Source organism: Carcharhinus amblyrhynchos, chromosome 21 (assembly GCF_965287045.1).
Source record: "Carcharhinus amblyrhynchos chromosome 21, sCarAmb.v2.hapA, whole genome shotgun sequence".
Classification (NCBI taxonomy): Eukaryota; Metazoa; Chordata; class Chondrichthyes; order Carcharhiniformes; family Carcharhinidae; genus Carcharhinus; species Carcharhinus amblyrhynchos.
The window spans coordinates 11,905,766-11,925,620 of NC_137344.1; the positions used below are offsets into that span (position 1 = coordinate 11,905,766).

At 43.5% G+C, this 19,855-nt stretch overlaps 1 long non-coding RNA gene across 1 annotated transcript in view; it reads left to right on the forward strand.

Annotated features, from left to right (window-relative positions):
* The first annotated feature begins 6,535 nt into the window (after positions 1 to 6,535).
* The window catches only part of LOC145356647 (uncharacterized), a 43,942-nt gene continuing 30,622 nt past the window's right edge, over positions 6,536 to 19,855 (forward strand). The window contains exon 1 of the long non-coding RNA XR_013889178.1: positions 6,536 to 6,593. This is a non-coding gene — a long non-coding RNA (uncharacterized LOC145356647). The remainder of the gene's footprint in view (positions 6,594 to 19,855) is intronic.

Here is a 19,855-nt window from a genome sequence, read left to right on the forward strand (position 1 = left end):
CAGAGTGAAACTCACATTCCATTGATGAATACTCATTAACAGCTACTCTACCTGATATATACTCAGGTATTATCTATTATAGGTGTTATCCACTCCAGGTGATAACTGCTCCAGCTCAAGTCTCCTCCAGGTGATATTTATTTCAGCTAATATCTATTCCAGGTAATATATGCACCAGTTGATATCTACTCCAGTGATACCTATTCCAGGTGGAATCTCCTCAAGGTGGAATCTCCTTCAAGTGATATCTACTTCAGGTATTATTTTTTCCAGGTGCACCAGGTGATATCTATTCCAGGTCATATATGCACCAGGTGATATCTCTTCCAGGTGGAATCTCTTTCAAGTGATATCTGCTCCAGATGATATCTGCTCCAGGTGATATCTGCTCCAGGTGATATCTGCGCCAGGTGATATCTGCGCCAGGTGATGTCTGCTTAAAGTGTTATCTTTTCCAGGTGATATTTATTGCAAGCAATATCTAGTCTAGATGATATCTACCCAGGTTATATCTACCCTAGGTGATATCTACTCCAGGTGTTATCTTTTCCAGGTGATATCTACTCTAAGTGATATCCCCTCCACATGATATTTTCTCTAAGTGATATCTACTCCAGGCAATACCTACTCCAGGTGATATCTACCCGAGGTGACATCTACCATAGGTGATACCTACTCCAGGTGATATCTACCCGAGGTGACATCTACCATAGGTGATACCTACTCCAGGTGATATCTACTCCAGGTGAAATCTGCACTAGGTGATACCGACTCCAGGTGATATCTTCTCCGGACACTAATGTGAGCAGTCTCAGTTTCTGTAGCCTGTAATACAGGTGCCCTATCCAAGCTATCAATCAAGCTGCATACATCTGTATCCTCTCCAATATCTGAATATCTTCCTTTGGTTTCACTACTGATAGTGAACAGATGAGTTTTTCCCAAAACCAGTTGATGATTTCACTATAAATATCTAACAGGGCATCCATTCTGTTTCCTCAGTTACCAATCTATGCAGCAGTTACTGTGGAGAATTTGATCTTTTTTGCTCAACAGTGTCTCTCAGCCTATTTTTTGCAGGTTACCACATGTCGTAGGACTTGTGTGTTCTCCAAAGTCCCCTTTATTGTGTCACTCTTTCGCTTTGTATTCCATTTGTGATCTGGCTCTTCAAGAGTGTTGCTAAAAATCCAACTCCAGTATGATTACTGCAGAATCATTAGTTTGGTTTTAACAATGTTATGGGTGGCACAGTGGTTAGCACTGCTGCCTCATATGCCAGGAATCCTGATTCAATTCCAGCCTTGGATGAGTGTGCGTGTGGAGTTTGCACATCCTCCCCATGCCTGGGTGGGTTTCCTCTGTGTGCTGCGGCTTCCTCACACAGTCCAAAGATGTGTAGGTTAGGGGGGATTAGTGAGATAAATACATGGGTTTGTGGGATTAAGACGCTTTGTCAGAGAGATAGAGAATCTGGTGAACTGGTGCGGCGACAATAATCTCTCCCTCAAGTCAACAAAATGAAGGAGATTGTCATCGATTTCAGGAAGCGTAAAGGAGAACATGCCCCTGTCTACATCAATGGGGACGAAATAGAAAGGATCGAGAGTTTCAAGTTTTTAAGTATCCAGATCACCAACAACCTATCCTGGTCACCCCATGCCAGCACTATAGTTAAGAAAGCCCACAAACGCCTCTACTTTCTCAGAAGACTTAAGGAAATTTGGCATGTCAGCTACAACTCTCACCAACTTTTACAGATGCATCATAGAAAGCATTCTTTCTGATTGTATCACAGGTTGGTTTGGCTCCTGCTCTGCACAAGACGACAAGGAACTGCAAAAGGTTGTGAATGTAGCCCAGTCCACCACGCAAACCAGCCTTCCATCCATTGACTCTGTCTACATTTCCCATTGCCTCAGAAAAGCAGCCAGCATAATTAAGGACTCTATGCACCCCAGACATTCTCCCTTCCATCTTCTTCCATCAGGAAAAAGATACAAAAGTCTGAAGTCATGTACCAACCAACTCAAGAACAGTTTCTATCCTGCTGCCATCAGACTTTTGAATGGACTTACCTGCATTAAGTTGATTTTTCTCTACACCCTAGCTATGAATGTAACACTACATTCTGCACTCTTTTGTTTCCTTCACAATGAACAGTATGCTTTGTCTGTATATAGCGCAAGAAACAATACTTCTCACTGTATGTTAATACATGTGACAATAATAAATCAAATCAAATCAGTCAGTGCAGGCTCAATGGGCTGAATGGCCTCTTACTGCACTGTCGCAATTCTATGATTTGATGTATGTTAATGAGTAGCTCCAGCTTCCAAGGGCAGCCAGAATCCAAACTATACAAGACCAAAGCAAAAATGGCTCCAGGTACCTGCCAATTTAACATGAATTCCAACCCAGCCATGGACACTGTCTGATGACCCTCAATCACTGAGTTGACATTATCCCACTTCATTTTATCTGGGATAATTACTGGTAGCAGAAAAATGTTCCATTCTTTGTGTTGATAACAGAGTCAAGTTCTGGGTTTAAAGGTGAAAAGACAGTTTCCATTTTAAGACCATAAGATATGGGAGCAGAAAGAGGCCATTCGGCCCATTGCATCTGCTCCGCCATTCAATCATGTCTCACAAGTTTCTCAACCCCAATCTCCTGCTTTTCCTCGTAGCCTTTGATCCCCTTACCAATCAAGAACTTATCTCTCTCTGGCTTAAATACCCTCAATGACCTTTGTGGCAAAGAGTTCCACAGATTCACCACCTTCCGGCTGAAGAAATCTCTCCGCATCTCGGTTTTGGTCATTCATTCTCCCTCAATTTAGAATTTTAAAAAATCTTCACCATTTTTCCTTCACGTTTATTGAAGCACTACCCCACGACTCAGTACTGCCTGAACCTTGGAACTGAGGTGAAGCAGCAACTTTAGTCCACTGGGGATGTACGAACAGGGAGACAATTCACAAGTTCTCATGCAGAACATCTAGAATGTTCTTTTCTTCCATTCACAATCCAAACTTGCTCTTTTCTGAAAACATTTATAATGTCACCACACACAGTGACTGGAGATATTAATTCCACTCCCCTCCCCCTATCCCACCCATGGACGCAGTGAAAAATGAGCCCTGTTATATGTTTTAATCTAGTTGTGGATGTTAATTTTGTGTATTACTGCCGATGCTGTCACATTCTGGCAATGATCGATGAGTAAATGTCAACTTCCTCATAAATAATCAGATAAAGCCCCAGACTCATTCCTCTGACTAGGTTCTTGGTGCAGAACTGATTTGTGCTACAAGAAATTCTTCCATTTCAAATCTATTACAGTTTTTCACGGAACATTTGCAGCTAAAATGTAGTCTGTTTCTAACTCACAGTTCATCTCCTGCCCACCCTTCCCTTGCTCCTGAATAAGACTAGTCATGATGTCTGGCACAAACAGCCTTTGGTGTGTGGGTTTGACTAACAAAGCTGTGAAATTCTTGACTACCTTTGGACGCAGAATGATCATTAAACCAGAGGAGTCTGGGAGGACCCCTGTTTTAACCAAGGTTCCTCCACCCCTTCCCTGTCACCCCTCCTGCCAACTTCCCAAATTTCAACAGGGTGTGGAGTCCTCTTTCACTTGACCCCTGTTACGACGCAGAGGTAATTCCCTTTACCTGGCTTCGTAATCTGGTATTTGGGAAGGTGTTAACTGTTCTACATCAGAGCTTCATTAACATGAGGACCTGATACTTGCTTTAAGTAGATAATTAACAAGTTATTTTATTTAACTAATCAAGAACTTTAACAAAACAAGTGATATTAGAACGTAAGAACGAGGAGCAGGAGTAGGCCGTCTGGCCCCTTGAACTTCCTCCACCATTTAATAAGATCATGACTGATCTTTCTATGGACTCAGCTCCACTTACCTGCCCGGTCACCATAATCCTTAATTTCTTTATTGTTCAAAAATTTATTTATTCCCTTCATAATCTTACAAGTTTCTGTAAGATCTCCCCTCATTCTTCTGAATTTCAATAAGTATAGCCCCAGTCTACTCAGTGTCTCCTCATAAGCCAACCCTCTCAACTCCAGAATCAACCTAGTGAATCTCCTCTGCACCACCTCCGGTGCCAGTATATCAAGTAAGGAGACCAAAACTGTACACAGTCCTCCAGGTGTGACCTCACGAACACTTTATACAGCTGCAACATAACCCTGCTGTTTTTAAACTCTATCCCTCTAGCAATGAAGGACACAATTCCATTTGCCTTCCATTTGACATATTAATTGAAGCAAGGTTCGATTGTAATGCTGTTCAAATAAATGCAAGGATCATTCAGTACCAAAACAGTAATAGCAGAATTTTAGTCTCTCTCAAGGAAAATATACAACCAGGTTTGATGGCTTTCAGAAGCTTTTGGAGTTTTTATGTTGATTTCTCTGTCTGTAAGGTCTTTCTGATTTGATACCCTTTCGCTAGATAGAGGGAGAATTCTCTTCAGAGATAGTTCAGAGTGGAGAGCCACTCTAGAGAGTCCGTCTGTTCTGGCTGGCTCACAGTTGAACTGCTGGGAGGCAGTTGAGTTTCTCTTTTTATAACTCAGATGACATATCAATTTTCTGCATTAAACTTGACTTGACATGGACAACAACAGCAAAATTCAACTTTGATAGGTTCCCGATTGCTGAATCTTCTCTTTAAACTGATAGGCTGTCAGAATGCAAAAAACCTGCAAAGTCTGTTACCAAGGCAACCCTGATGTTTTGGTCTCTGCAACAAATGTTGCCATCTGTGTACTCTATATACCTGCATTTTAAACATTCCAACGTAGAACACAAAACCAGTTTTTAAATGGACCACATTTCACAAGCTTAACTTCACAACACTCCCTCCTGTCCTGACATCCCATGTAAATTGTGGTAGAGAACAATGGGTGTTTCATTAGCTCCAGTTCAACACCTCTATCAATCTCCTCTTTAACAATTCAGTTTCTCTTATTGTGGTACTGACTGTTTCAAGATAGGTATGAGCATTTCTGTGACAGGCTTTTACTGAACTGATCTTAAGATGTCAGTCTCCAGAGACAGCCTCATGGCATAGTCACATGACTACCGAAAGCTGTCAATCAGACTGGTTACATTTCAAAATGTGGAGATGCTGGCGTTGGACTGGGGTAAACACAGTAAAAAGTCTCGCAACACCGGGCTAAAGTCCAACCAATTTATTTGATAGTAAACCCACAAGGTTTCGGAACGCTATTCAGTTAAATAAAATTAGTTAGTTAAATAGTTAAATAAAAAGTTAAATAAAAAGTTAGTTAAATAAAACACTAAACAGTGTTTCCAAAAGCTTGTGGGTTTACTATCAAGTAAATTGGTTGGACTTTAACCTGGTGTTGTGAGGGTTTTTACTACATTTCAAAACCCAAACATCCCCTTTTTCATACAAAACAAAAGTGATACAACCACTGGGGTTACAAATTTAATTAGATTTGATTTATTATTGTCCAATGTATCGGGACACAGTGAGAAGTATTGTTTCTTGAACACTATTCAGACATGGAGTATGTAGGGGAAAGGAAAGGAGTGGGTACAGAATACTTATAGCATAAAAGCAAAATGCTGCAGATTCTGAAATCTGGAATAACAACAGAACATGCTGGAAAATATCAGCAGGTCTGACCTTCTGAACCAGAGCACTGACGATGAGTCATCCAGACTTGAAATATTGGCTCTCTTCTCTCTCCATTTAGTGTCAACCCTGCTGAGATTTTCCAGTATTTTCTGTTTTTAGTGAAGAATATAGTGTTGCAGTTACAGATAGGGTGAAGGGAAGGACCATTTTAGTATATGATAGGTCCATTCAGAAGTCTGACGGCAGCAGGGAAGAAACTGTTCTTGAGTTGATTGATACATGACCTCAGATTTTTGTATCTTTTACCCGACAGATGATTAAATGTATCCCCGATGGTTTCATCACATGACTTAGCTCCACACTCCAGTCATTATTCAGACAGCACATCAACCTTAAATTTGAAGTTTATTTTATTATTGTCACAAGTAGGCTTACATTAACACTGCAATGAAGTTACTGTGAAAATCCCCTAGTTGCCGCACTCCGGTGCCTATTCGGGTACACCGAGGGGGAATTTAGCTCAGCCAATACACCTATCCGGCATGTCTTTCAGATTGTGGGAGGAAACTGGAGCACGCGGAGGAAACCAATGCAGACATGGGGAGAACGTGCAAACTCTGCAGGCAGTGAGTGACCCAAGCCGGGAATCAAAACCAGGTCCCTGGCACTGTGAAGCAGCAGTGCTAACCACTGTGCCATCGTGCTGCCCTTTGTGATGTACTGTCTTCCTAGGCCAACAAAGATTCATTACCCAATTGAATGATGCTTGATTGTTATCCAAACATCAATAAGTCAGCAATCGCAAGTTGGGGCTTGTGAATCAAATGGAAACTGTTTTGTTACAAGTTGCTTCATGTAGTAATGTTTGCATTTATGATTTCATTTTTTTAAGGACAGGAAACATGGCAGTTACTGACTTCCAAAGGGTTAGTGACTTGCTGGCACACCCACTGGTGAGTTCTTTTTCTCACTTTCTGAATGATTTTGCATGATATTTTAAATTTATATTTCTGTACTTTCAGCACATTTACACATATTCCTGTTCAGGGAGAATGTCTCATTCCTGCCTTTGGCACTGTGCTATAAGCAGTGTACAACTACCTGTAGCCTCTGAGAAACACAGAGCTTTTATCTAGTAATTACAGTCAAAAGATGTGTGTATTAGGTGGAGTGACCATGCTAAATTGCCTTAGTGTCAGGGGGATTAGCTATGGTAAATGCACGGAGTTATAGAGATAGGGCCTGGGTGGGATTGTGGTTGGTGCAGAATCAATGGTCCAATGGTCTTCTTCTGCATTGTAGGATTTTATGATACTGAAAGCATTAATGGACCACGCTGGATTAAGTCTTTTTGAGGGTGCACTCCAGATACGATGGGGAGTCGGCGTTTTGGGAAAACTGATGCTTTGGAGTTGCGGTGCTGATGTTTTGAGGCAGGTTTGTACTTGTCTTTTTTTGTTTAGCTGGCGTAAACAATGTAAAATACAATTGAGGGCAACTGGCACAGGCTCAGCCAATAAAATGGGATGTGAATATTCAGTGTAGGTCTGGAATGGGCCTAGGAAAGTGCAGAAATGCAGAATCTACATTCCTCGAAGCAGGCATAACAGGTTCCAGCTCCCTTCCATCGACAGTTTAGTACGAGTTTTCTGAAACATCACTAAGAATGTCTTTGAACTAGTTCCAGGTCAAAGGTCATTGCAACCAGGAAATGCTTCAGTTTGGTAGAAAACTAGATCAGTATTTATTCTGGTTAAAAATCTGTTAAAAAGGAATAAAGTACAAGAAAGCTATGTTACAACTTTATACAAGACTGTTTTGGCCCCCGCTGGAGTATTGTGGGCAATCCTGGGCACCGTAGTTTAGGAAAGACATCAGTTAGCCTCAGAATGGATACATTGGAGATCTGCCAAAATGGCACCAGGTAAAGTAGCCAACCCTCTGGGACTGGCTTGGACTCTCAGGAAGTGAAGATCAGTCTCCAGCACATTGTTGTGTGCTACCCTGGGGAATAATGATCTGGACATTATTTTCTTTGAACATTTCTCTTTGCCAGATATAAAGCCATTGAAGATGGCAGGAGGGAGCTGTTTGGCTGACAATCAAGCATCATCTTATTGGGTAATGGGTCTTTTTGCTCTCTGATTGGTGCACATCACAGTGGGACTACTGGCTGGAGCATGGGGGCAAGTCATGCAATGGAACTTCTGGGAATATATTTAATGGTTGTTGGCAACCCCAGAACCAGAGAAGCTGGATTGTTTTCTTTAGAAAAGGAGAGGTGAGATTTGATGGAGTTGTTCAAATTCATGAAGGGATTGATAATTTGCTTGATTCAAAGTTTATTTATTAGTCACAAGTAAGGTTTACATTAACACTGCAATGAAGTTACTGTGATATTCTCCTAGTAGCCACAGTCCAGTGCCTGTTGGGGTCAATGTGCCTAACCAGCACATCTCTCAGAACGTGGGAAGAAACCGGACCACCTGGAGGAAACCCATGCAGACACAGTGAGAACGTGCAAATTCCACACAACGACCCAAGCCGGGAATCGAACCCGGATCCCTAGCGCTGTGAAGCAGCAGTCCTAACCACTGTGTTACTGTGCCACCCCATTCACGTGATATGGACATCACTCACTCCAGCACCTTATTGCCCAACCCTAATTGCCCTTGAGAAGGTGATGGTGAGCTGCCATCTTGAACCGCTACTGTCCGTGTGCTGTAGGTGCACCAACAGTGCTGTTAGGGAGGGACTTCTAGAATTTTGACCCAGTGACAGTGAAGGAACGGTGATATATTTCCAAGTCAGGATGATGAGTGGCTTGGAGGGAAACTTGGAGAGTAAATAAGGAGAAGCAAATTCCAGCGATGAAAGGGTCATTAAGCAGACGGCACAGATTTAAGGTAATTGATGAAAGAACCAAGGGCAATATAAGGGTGAAACTTAAATGTTATCTTACGCTCATCAGGACAAATGCAAGAATGGCAAATTTCAAATAATCACAATAACTCATACTACAGGAGAAAAGGATGCTGAATGGTTTGCAAATCAACTCTGATTGGCTGAGGCATTGCCATGGTGAAAGCAGCAGAGAATTAATGTTGTATAATATTTGAAATGATGCTTGAAACTTGTACATCTGATGCGCTAATTGTAGTTTTACAAGCTCCCGGGTAATTCAAAAAGGGCAAAGCTTGAACATATTCCTTTTATTTACAGAGAACAATAGTTATTTTAATATCAATAATAATGAATAGAGCCTTTGGCCTTTCTGCTTGCCATTTATTTTGTGGGCACGGTGGCACAGTGGTTAGACCCGGGTTCAATTCTGGCACTGTCTGTGTGGAGTTTGCACGTTCTCCCCATGTTTGCATGGGTTTCCGCCGGGTGCTCCGGTTTCCTCCCACATTCCAAAGATGTGTAGTTTAGGTTGATAGGCCACGCTAAACTGCCTCTCAGTGCCAGAGGGACTAGTAAAAACACAGGGTTGTGGGAATAAGGCCTGGGTAGGGTTGTGGTTGGTGCAGACACGATGGGCCAAATGGCTTCCTACTGCACTGTAGGGATTCTATGATTCTATGCTTCCCTGTAACAGCGTATTCTTCCAATTATTTTCACCTTCTTCTTGCTAAGTCACATTAAGTAGTACAGATGATGTCGCCCTTAAAACCAAATCACAGCCTGAGCCAATAGCACTGTGAGAGACAACCTGTAGCCCCAGGGCTATGTGCAGCCTATGAGACATTTTGTTGCCCACATGCAAGTTGCCACATTCCACTGATACCAGTCCATGTAGTTGAAGTGAGATGGATGCTGATTGCTCACATTGACCGTGACTTCCGTATGTTTGGGGTGGCATAGGAGCACAGTGGTTAACACTGTTGCCTCACAATGCTAGGGACCTGAGTTCAATTCCCGGCTTGGGTAGATGTCTGTGTGGAGTTTGCATGTTCTCCCCGTGTCTGTGTGGGTTTCGTCCCACATTCTGCATGTGGCAGGGTCTGTAGATCACACAGTGGATTTGACAGTATCCCAGGTAGCACTGCTGCCTCACAGCGCCATGGACCTAGATTCGATTCCCACCTTTGGTCGTTGTCTGTGTGGAGTTTGCACATTCTCCCTGTGTCTGCGTGGGTTTCCTCCAGGTCCTCTGGCTTCTTCCCACAGTCCAAAGATGTGTGAGTTAAGTTGATTGGCCGTGCTAAACTGCCCCTTTGTGTCAGGCAGACTAGCAGGATAAATACAGGGTAGGGGCTGGGTGGGATTGTGGTTGGTGCAGACTTGATGGGCTGAATGGCTTCCTTCTGCACTATAGGGATTCTATGATTCAAACCAGTGGAAGCAAGTTCTTCTCGAGGCCAAAGGGCTGTCTCAGGGTGCTGATCTGCCTCGATGTGAGACTGTTATACATTCTCATTCCTCTTCACATGAGTAGCAACTTTTCTAAGTCTGATTGTGCAAAATTGTGTTAAAATGCAAAGGTTTTGATGTAGAGTAGCAGTAAAATGCAGATATGTTTGCCTTGAGGGCAGATGTTGTACATTGGAGCCAATACCTGGGGAAATCAGCTTCTAAAAGCTCAATCAACAGCAACCTCAGGTCGATGTGTCACATCAGGGAGAGGGGATTCTGGGGAAACACAAGGGCAATTTTGGTTCCTTCAACAAAGGGGAAGTCTTGGTTTAAGGTTCACTTCGCCATCAAGTCATACAGGGACCTCCTTAAATTGGCACTGACTCAAAATCAGATCCAAAGACATTTTTTACATGATTATCCATTCAGAAAATGTCTGAATAAGATTGCTGATAAATTCTGACTTAAAAGCAAACTTCTATCTCCCAGCCTGGAGACTGAGTCACACAATTTTGGAATTGAAAGACATCATGACGATGGGGAAATACAACACAGAATTATACGCGGAAATATTGGACTTTAAAGTGACTTGAGTTTTTCTTTCAAACGGATACAAGCCCTAAAAATAGCTGAGAATGTCTAGTCAGCCACTGACAGGAATGGCTGCAGGGTGATTCCCTAAGGGACAATGGGACCCCCTCTCTGTTTCTGTACAGGACACTTCTCCAAAGATTTGTTGCCGTCTCCAGTAAAGACAAATGGCCATCTTATCTCAAAAGATGCTGGGTGTAGTGCCCAGACAGACTAGTGGATTCCAGTTTCCACTTGGAACATACAAAGAAGGAGTTAAATGCTAGCTGAAAGATCGAGTGCCTGTCTGTCGGTCTGTGAAGATAAACAGCTGGATGTTACCACACTGAACGTTTAATAGAGTCATAGGAGTTTATGGCATGGAAGTTTATTTATTAGTGTCACAAATCAACTTACGTTAACAATGCAGTGAAGTTACTACACAAATCTCCTAGTTGCCACTCTCTGGTGCCTGTTCGGGTACACTGAGGGAGAATTTAGCATGCCCAATGCACCTAACCAGTACATCTGTCGGACTGTGTGGGAGAAAACTGGAGCACCCGGAGAAAATCCACACAGACACGGGGAGAACGTGCAAACTCCACACAGACAGTGACCCAAGCTGGGAATCAAACCTGGGTCCCTGGCATAGTGAGGCAGCACTGCTAACCACTGTGCCACCATGCTGCTAGCCATCTTATGCAGATCTCTCTCTCTGACTGTGGAAGTCAACCAGCTAGCAAAAGGATTGCAGTTGGAAAGGGAACTAAAATCTCTCCATGAAACCACAGGAAACTGAAACTGAAGAGATCAACGCAACTGGAACCTCAAACTGCCTATGGAAGTCATTTATATCGGAATCAAATCATAACGGCCTCACTCTTCATCATCAATTCCTCATAAGTCAAGGACTGTTCCACATACCTTATTATTTTTTATTTACTGTTGGACTCAATTCTCACTCCTAATCCGTATGAATGCATATATATCTGTTTTACTATTCTCTTTAGTGATTAATAAACTCACTCTACCTTTAACTCAAGAAAGTCTGGTTAAAATTGGTTGCTGTTTAAACGTGGCTACTGGGTCTCATAAAGGCACCCAGAGGAAAGGTAACATTGTTAGATTAAACCTATTGCTACCAGCAGAGAGGGGGATGAGGGGGAGTTACAATTTGGGGCTATCCCTGCTGGACATTGACAAACCAAGGGGTCTCAACTGGATCAGCAACTATTTGGGGTGGTCGTAACAACTACCCTGCTGGAGATTACAGTTCCCCCTTTCACTGACACAGCCAAACCTCATGGAGGAAGATTTAAATAATTCCTAACTTCCAAACAGCAGGTTTATCTCCAAGTCTCCAGCCAATAACTTTCTGAAGCACTTTTTAAATATTCATTCATGGGAAGTAGGCATTGCTGGCTAGGTCAGCATTTATTGCCCATCCCTAATTGCCCTTGAGAAGTGAGCTGCCTTCTTTAACTTCTGCAGTTCATTTGATGTAGGTACACCCACTGTGCTGTTAGGGAGGGAGTTCCAAGATTTTGATCCAGCAACAGTGAAGGAACATCGATATATTTCCAAGTCAGGATGGTGAGTGACTTGGAGGAAAGCTTCCAGGTGGTGGCGTTCCCATGTATCTGCTGCTTTTCTCTTTTTGGATGTTAGTATTCATGAGTTGGGCTGATGCTGTCTAAGGAATCATAGAATGCCTACAGTGCAGAAGGAGACCATTCAACCATTGAATCTGCACCGACTCTCCGACAGAGCATCTTATCCAAGCCCATCCATTGCCCTAACCCCATAAACCCCACACATTTACCTCACTAATCCCCATAATCTACACACTTTGGGACACTAAGGGGTAATTTAGCATGGCTAATTCACCTAACCCATACATCTTTGGACTGTGGGAGGAAACTGGAGCACCCGGAACCCATCATAGGGATGGCACAATGGCATAGTGGTTCTCATTGCAACCCAGGCAGACACAGGGAGAACTGATGGTAACCAGAGGCCAGAATTGAACCCAGGTTGCAGGGCTAACCACTGTGCCATCCCTATGATGAGTTCCTGCAGCATATCAAGTAGGTGGTACACATGGTATGTGTGTCAATGATGGATGGAGCGAATGTTTGAGGATCAAGTTTCAATCAAGTGGGCTGCTTTGTTCTGGATGGTATTGAATTTCTTAAGAGTTATTGGAGTTGCACTCATCCAGGCAAGAGGGGAGTATTCTATCACACTTCTGACTTGTGCCTTGTAGTTGGTGGGCATGCTTTGGGAGAGGGGGTGGTCAGGAAGTGAGTTACTTGCCACGGTATTCCTCTTTTTTTTATTAATTTGTGGAACATGGGCATCATTGGCTGGCCAGCAGTTATTGCCCATCCCTAGATGCCGTCAAGAAGATGGTGGTGAGTCCAAGTGCTGTGGTCGGCCCACAATGCCGTTAGGGAGGGAATTCCAAGGTTTTAACTTGCCCAGGTAGCCACAGCATTTACATGATTGGTCCAATTCACTTTCTGAATTCTTGAGCAGTTGAAGATTACAGTCCTGAGAAATGCTGTGAACAATTCCAGGGAAAATATATCATAGGGATTTCTTTTTTAATTGTGAGTCTCCTTTAATTTTCTTTGAATATTTTTCTTTAAAAGAAGTAGAAATTCTGAAGACGTGGGAGAAAAAGTAGTTTGTCTTCGAGGCACAAAATCGTGAGATGAAATTTTCAAGAAAGGATCCAGAGTTGGCATGTGTCAGTCTGAATAAACTCTGCACCCAATCTCTTCAGAAAGTGGTGGCAGGGTTAATTAAATTCTATGCAATCTCCGTTCGATGTGACAGGCCTGTTGCTTCTGCTGTATTAATATAACAGTGACTCGTGGAATTAAAGTGGTAAAGCAATCACCACAGACAGTCAAGAATAGAGTGTTTTTAAACATTGATAAACTCTGTCAAGCATGGGAACATTGCGGAATTGATTTCAGAAAACAGACAGAGGTGTCAATGAGCCAAATTAAATATCTTCGAAATGAATTCTTGTCACAAGTAGGCAAGTAATCTCAGATCATATTTGTTAAACTGCCCTTCTGGTTGGTGACCATCTCTCTTTTCCTGAACAGGCTTTAATAAATCTGTGCAACCTGATAACCTGGTGTTTTGACAAGAAGCAGACGAGACAGTCTGTATGTGTACGTGATGAGAGGGAGGACATGCCTCTGGCATTTTTACTGTGACTGCTGGTGCTAAAAGGGGAATGGAGTGGTGAGAAGGGGCAAGCACTGCTCCATCACCTCTTCACTACCATTTTATATCCCTTTATTCCAAAGAATCCTGGATTGGCAGAGAGTGAAAACAACAAATTCTTCAGTTGAAATATATTTAATTAACTATCTGAGCAACAGAAATTCTTAACAAAGACATGACAGGTTGGAGAAACTTGGTTTGTTCTCACTGGAACAACAGAGGTTGAGGGGGCAACCTGACAGAAGTCTACAGGATAATGAGAGGCATGGACAGAGTGGATAGTCACAAGCTTTTTCCCAGGACGGAAGAGTCAATTACTAGGGGGCATAGGTTTAAGGTGTGAGGGGCAAGGTTTAAAGGAGATGTATAAGGCAAGTTTATTTTACACAGAGGGTGGTGGTTGCCTGGAACTCATTGCCGGGGAAGCAGATACAAAAGTGACTTTTAAGTGGAGTCTGGACAAATACATGACTAGGATGGAAATAGAGGGATATGGTCCCCAGAAGGGTAGGGGATTTTAGTTCACATGGGCAGCATGGTCAATGCAGGATTGGCGGGCCAAAGGATCTGTTCTTGTGCGGTAATTTTTTTTGTTTTTTGTTCTAAATGATCAGATCCAGTCTTTGGAAAAATGCATAATTCTGCAAATCTGAAACACAAACAAAAAAAACTAGAAATACTCACTAGGTTAGGTGGCAACTTTGGAAAAACGTTTCCACAGCCAAGAAAGGGTCTTTTAGACCTTATGGAAATAGAATCATAGGAACCCTACAGTACAGAAAGAGGCCATTCGGCCCATCGAGTCTGCACTGACCACAATCCCACCAAGGCCCTACTCCCACATATTTACCCACTAATCCCTCTAACCTACACATCTCAGGACACCAAGGGCAATTTTTTAGCATGGCCAGTCAACCTAACCCACACATCTTTGGACTGTGGGAGGGAACCAGAGCACCCAGAGGAAACCCACGCAGACACGAGGAGAACATGCAAGCGCCACACAGACAGTGACCCAAGCCAGGAATCGAACCGAGGTCCCTGGAGCTGTGAAGCAGCAGTGCTGACTACTGTGCTACCATGCCACCTGACTTGTTTCTCCACAGATACAGATATGCATTAAAGCTCTGGATGAAGGAATTGAATGCAATATCTCCAAATTCGCAGACAACACTAAGCTGGATGGTAGTTTGTGCTGTGAGGAGGATGTTAAGAGGCTGCAGGGTGACTGGGAAAGGGTGGCTGAATGGGCAAATACTTGGCAAATGCAATATAATGTGGATAGATGTGAGGTTATCCACCTTAGTGGCAAAAACAGGAAGGAAGATTATTATCTGAATAGTGGCAGTTTAGGAAAAGGGAAATTCATGATGGAACAGTCACTGAACGTTGGCATGCAGGTACAGCAGGCGGTGAGGAAAGGTAATACATGCTGGCCTTCATAGCAAGAGGATTTGGAGTAGGAATGTCTTGCTGCAGTTATACAGGGCCTTAGTGAGGCCAAGTCTGAGTTTCCTTATCTGAAGAAGGACATTCTTACTGTTGAGGGAGTCCAGCAAAGGTTCCCCAGACTGATTCCCGGAGTAGCAGGACTGACATATGAGGAAAGATTGGATCAACTGGGCTCGTACTCACTGGAGTCCAGAAGAATGAGAGGGGATCGCATAAAAACATATAAAATCTTGATGGGACTGGATGTGGGAGGATTGTTCCTGATTTTGGGGATGTCCAGAACTAAGGATCACCATCTAAGAATAGGGGGTAAGCCAGTCAGAACTGAGATAAGGAAGAACTTCTCCACTCAGAGAGTTGTGAACCTATGGAATTTTCTACTACAGAAAGCTGTTGGGGTCAGTTTATTAGATATGTTCAAGAGGGAGCTGGGCATGGCCCTTGCGGCTAAAGAGATCAAGGGGTATGGAGAGAAAGTGGGAGTGGCATACTGAAAGTGCATGATCAGCCATGATCAAACTGAATGGTAGTGCAGGCTCGAAGGGCCAAATGGCCTACTCCTGCAACTATTTTCTATGTTTCTATGTTATTGTCTGACTTTTGACCTTTGGCGATATCTTTGCTTGTTCCTTGAGGGGGTATAATACCCATACTAATAATTACGGAGGAGAATTGGGCACAGTGGCACAGAGGTTAGAACTGCTGCCTGAGAGTGCCACAGACCCGGGTTTGATTTCCAGCTTGGGTCACTGTCTGTGCAGTCTGCATGTTCTCCCCATGTCTATGTGGTTTTCTTCCGGGTGTGCTGGTTAGGTGCACTGGCCATGCTAAATTCTCCCTCTGTGTACCCGAACAGGCGCCAAAGTGTGGTAACTAGAGGATTTTGACAGTAACTTCATTACAGCATTTGTGTATCATAGAATCATAGAATCCCTACAGTACAGAAGGAGGTCATTCGGCCCATCAAGTCCCTATTCCCACATATTTAATCCTCTGACACTCAGGGGCAATTTAGCATGGCCAATCCACCGAACCTGTACATCCTTGGGTTGTGGGAGGAAATGGGAGCACACAGAGGAAACCCACGCAGACACGGGAAGACACGGTAAGCCTATTTACATAAGAACATAAGAAATAGGAGCAGGAGTAGGCCATCCAGCCCCTCAAGCCTGCCCCGCCATTCAATAAGATCATGGCTGATCTGTCGTGGCTCAGTTCCACATTCCCGCCCTCTCCCCATAACCCTTAATCCCCTCTCTCATCAAAAACCCATCAACCCGCGTCTTAAAAATATTTAGCGAGGCAGCCTCCACCACTTCAACGGGCAGACAATTCCAGAGATTCACCACCCTTTGAGTGAAGAAGTTCCTCCTCAACTCCGTTCTAAACCGTCCCCCCTTTATCTTGAGGCTGTGCCCCCTAGTCCTACTGTCCTTTCTGAGCGGGAAGAGTCTCTCCACCTCTATCCTATCCATCCCATTCATCATCTTATACGTCTCAATGAGATCTCCCCTCATTCTTCTAAACTCTAACGAGTACAAGCCTAGTTTATTCAGCCTCTCCTCATAGCTCAACCCCCTCAACTCCGGTATCAGCCTAGTAAACCTCCTCTGCACTCCCTCCAAGGCCAAAATATCCCTGCGTAAGTACGGCGACCAAAACTGCACTCAGTACTCCAGCTGCGGCCTCATCAATGCCCTATACAGCCGCAGCAAGACCTCCCTACTTTTATATTCAATCCCCCTCGCTATGAAGGCCAGCATCCCATTCGCCTTCCTGACCACCTGCTGCACCTGCAGGCTGGGTTTTTGCGACTCATGCACAAGGACCCCGAGGTCCCTCTGCTCCGTCGCCTGCTGCAGTTTTTCGCCACGTAAGTAATAATCCTTCCTACCATTATTCCTACCAAAGTGGACCACCTCGCACTTGCCAACATTAAATTCCATTTGCCATTTCCTGGCCCATTCGCCCAGCCTATCTAGATCCTTCTGCAGACTCTCCACACCCTCCGCGCAATTTGCCATTCCACCAATCTTGGTGTCATCAGCAAATTTGTGACACTAATAAATAAACTTAACTTAAAACTTTGTAGCCATGTTAATAACTGTATCCAGTGAAAGGGTTAAACCACAAAAAAAGCCTGCACAGCAGAGACATGCACGTCAGGATAGTAAGCTGCTATACAGAGGATGACTGTCCAAGTTACTGGCAGAGAGGAATGATAATTTTAACTGCATTAACAAGCGAAGCATTGCAGAAGCCCCGCAACATTCCTTGTTCCCCATCATTCACACCAACTGTTTGGTTTCTGAATATCTTTCAGCTTTGCTGGATATCCTATGACCAACTCGAGCTGCAGCAGTTACAGTAGCAACAGTCATTACTCAATCAGAAACAGACTGGTTGGAGTAATTATATCGGGTGGAGTGAAATGATGAATTGAGTGCCTCAAGGCTCAGTGTTGACTCCACTGCTATCTCTCATTTACATGAATGACTTAGACTTTGCAACAATCCAACATGATCGAATCTGCGATGTTGCGAAATTGGGTGAGAAATGGGCAGAGGTGGAACCAGCTTAAACATCACCGAATGAGCTGGATCAGATAAGTACGTGAGCAGGTCAATGGTAGATGCGATAATGCAGACAAGGGCAAGTTAGATTGGGAGACAAGAACAGAAGATTCTGCAAAATCTCAGCAGATCTGGGCAGCACTGTGGCACAGTGGTTAGCACTGCTGCCTCACAGTGCCAGGGACCTGAGTTCAATTCCTGGCTTGGGTCATTGTCTGTGTGGAGTTTGCACATTCTCCCCGTGTCTGCGTGGGTTTCCTCCTGGTACTCCGATTTCCTCCCACAGTCCAAAGATGTGTGGGTTAGGTGGATTGGCCATATTAAATTACCCCTCTGGGGGACTAACTTGGATAAATGCATGGAGTTATGGGGATGGGATTGGGATTGTGGTCAGTGCAGACTTGATGAGCCGAATGGCCTCTTTCTGCGTTCTATGATCTGAGAGTCTCTGTGGAGGGAGAATACAGCTAATGTTTCAGGTCAGGCTGACCCTTCATCAGAGCTAAATATAGTATCTGCAGTATTTTGCCTTTATCTTAAATTGGGAGATGGTAACTCCTTGGCTAGCGCTGAACTAGTTACGGATGAATTGGAAAGCAATCTAGGAGTCGTAATAAATGCTATATTAAATATATTCAGCAACACAGAACAGCAATCAATAATGGAATGTGAACTGCATACACTAACTAAATCAATAGGATATAAGCAGAGACCATTCTAAACAACCAAGAATGCTCTCGTCAGCCCACAATTTGAAAACTGCCTCCAAATCCGTTCACTGGGAAATATGCAAGCCATGCAGCAAAGAGCAATGAATCTCTTCCTTCGTGTCAAGCAACAAAGAGAATGAAGAAAAGTACAGCACAGGAACAGGCCCTTCGACCCTCCAAGCCCAGACTGATATGACATCCTAAGTAAACTAAAAAAAACCTCTGCCCTTACTCGGGCCGTATCCCTCTATCCCCTCCCTATTCAGGTACTCATCCAGATGCCTCTTAAATGTTGCTAATGTGTCTGTTTCAACCACCTCCTCTGGCAGTGCGTTCCAGGCACCCGCCACTCTCTGCGTAACCCACACATCTCCCTTAAACATCCCCCCTCTCAGCTTGAACCTGTGCCCCCCTCGTGATTGACATGTCCACATTTTGGGAAATGGCATTTTGGGAAAGACCAAAGGAACTCGAGGAATCTTTCAGGTGATTTTAAAGGTTAGTAAGATAGTAAATAGCTTGAAAAAGATCCATCACTTGAAAATAAACAGGGGTACAAGGACACAGCTTCTTTGCAAGTTCTCTTCCTGTTGTAGAGAGTCATCAATTTGTGCTAGAGATGTGAACATTGGACACATTTCAGAGAAATGTGATGCTGCAAGGGACAGCGTTCGATGTTTCGAGTTGATGAATGAATATGGCTGACTGATCTTTCTTATCTGCAGAGTAACATGGCTTTATAAAGATGAGTCACCTATTAAAATCAGGGGCGTCACAAACTCCCTATCGATTGCACGCGGATACAGACAACAGCCAAATTTAAATTCCTACAATCAGTAAGAACCGCTTTAATTCTGAAATGACGCCTTTTGTTTCCAGACAGCACCTGGAAAGAAGTGAAATGGAGCTAATTCACACTTTCTTTGTTTTTCGAACCACTGTCCGAAACACAGTTAAAGCAATAACTGCTGCCTTTAGCGAAAGAATAATCAACATCTAATTGAGTGAACAGTTCCGAGCTTCAGTAAGGACTGCTTTTCAAGGCCTGTTGTCTCCTATTCTGACTCATTCCACATTCTTCAGGCACAAAAGCTTGAAGCTTTGCTAAGTCTTTATCACGGGCCTTGAGAGACTTCTTTTTGTCTCTGGCTTAGATTGCTATTTGTGTCGACGTAGGAAATACGACAGAATGGGGGTGGGTGTGCTTTCTTTTACACAATACTATCTTCGGACTTGCGTCTTTTCTGAAAAGGGTACAGTGTTTGCTCTAGGATTGAGTGCTACTTTGGGTCCATTTTGTAACGGAAGATA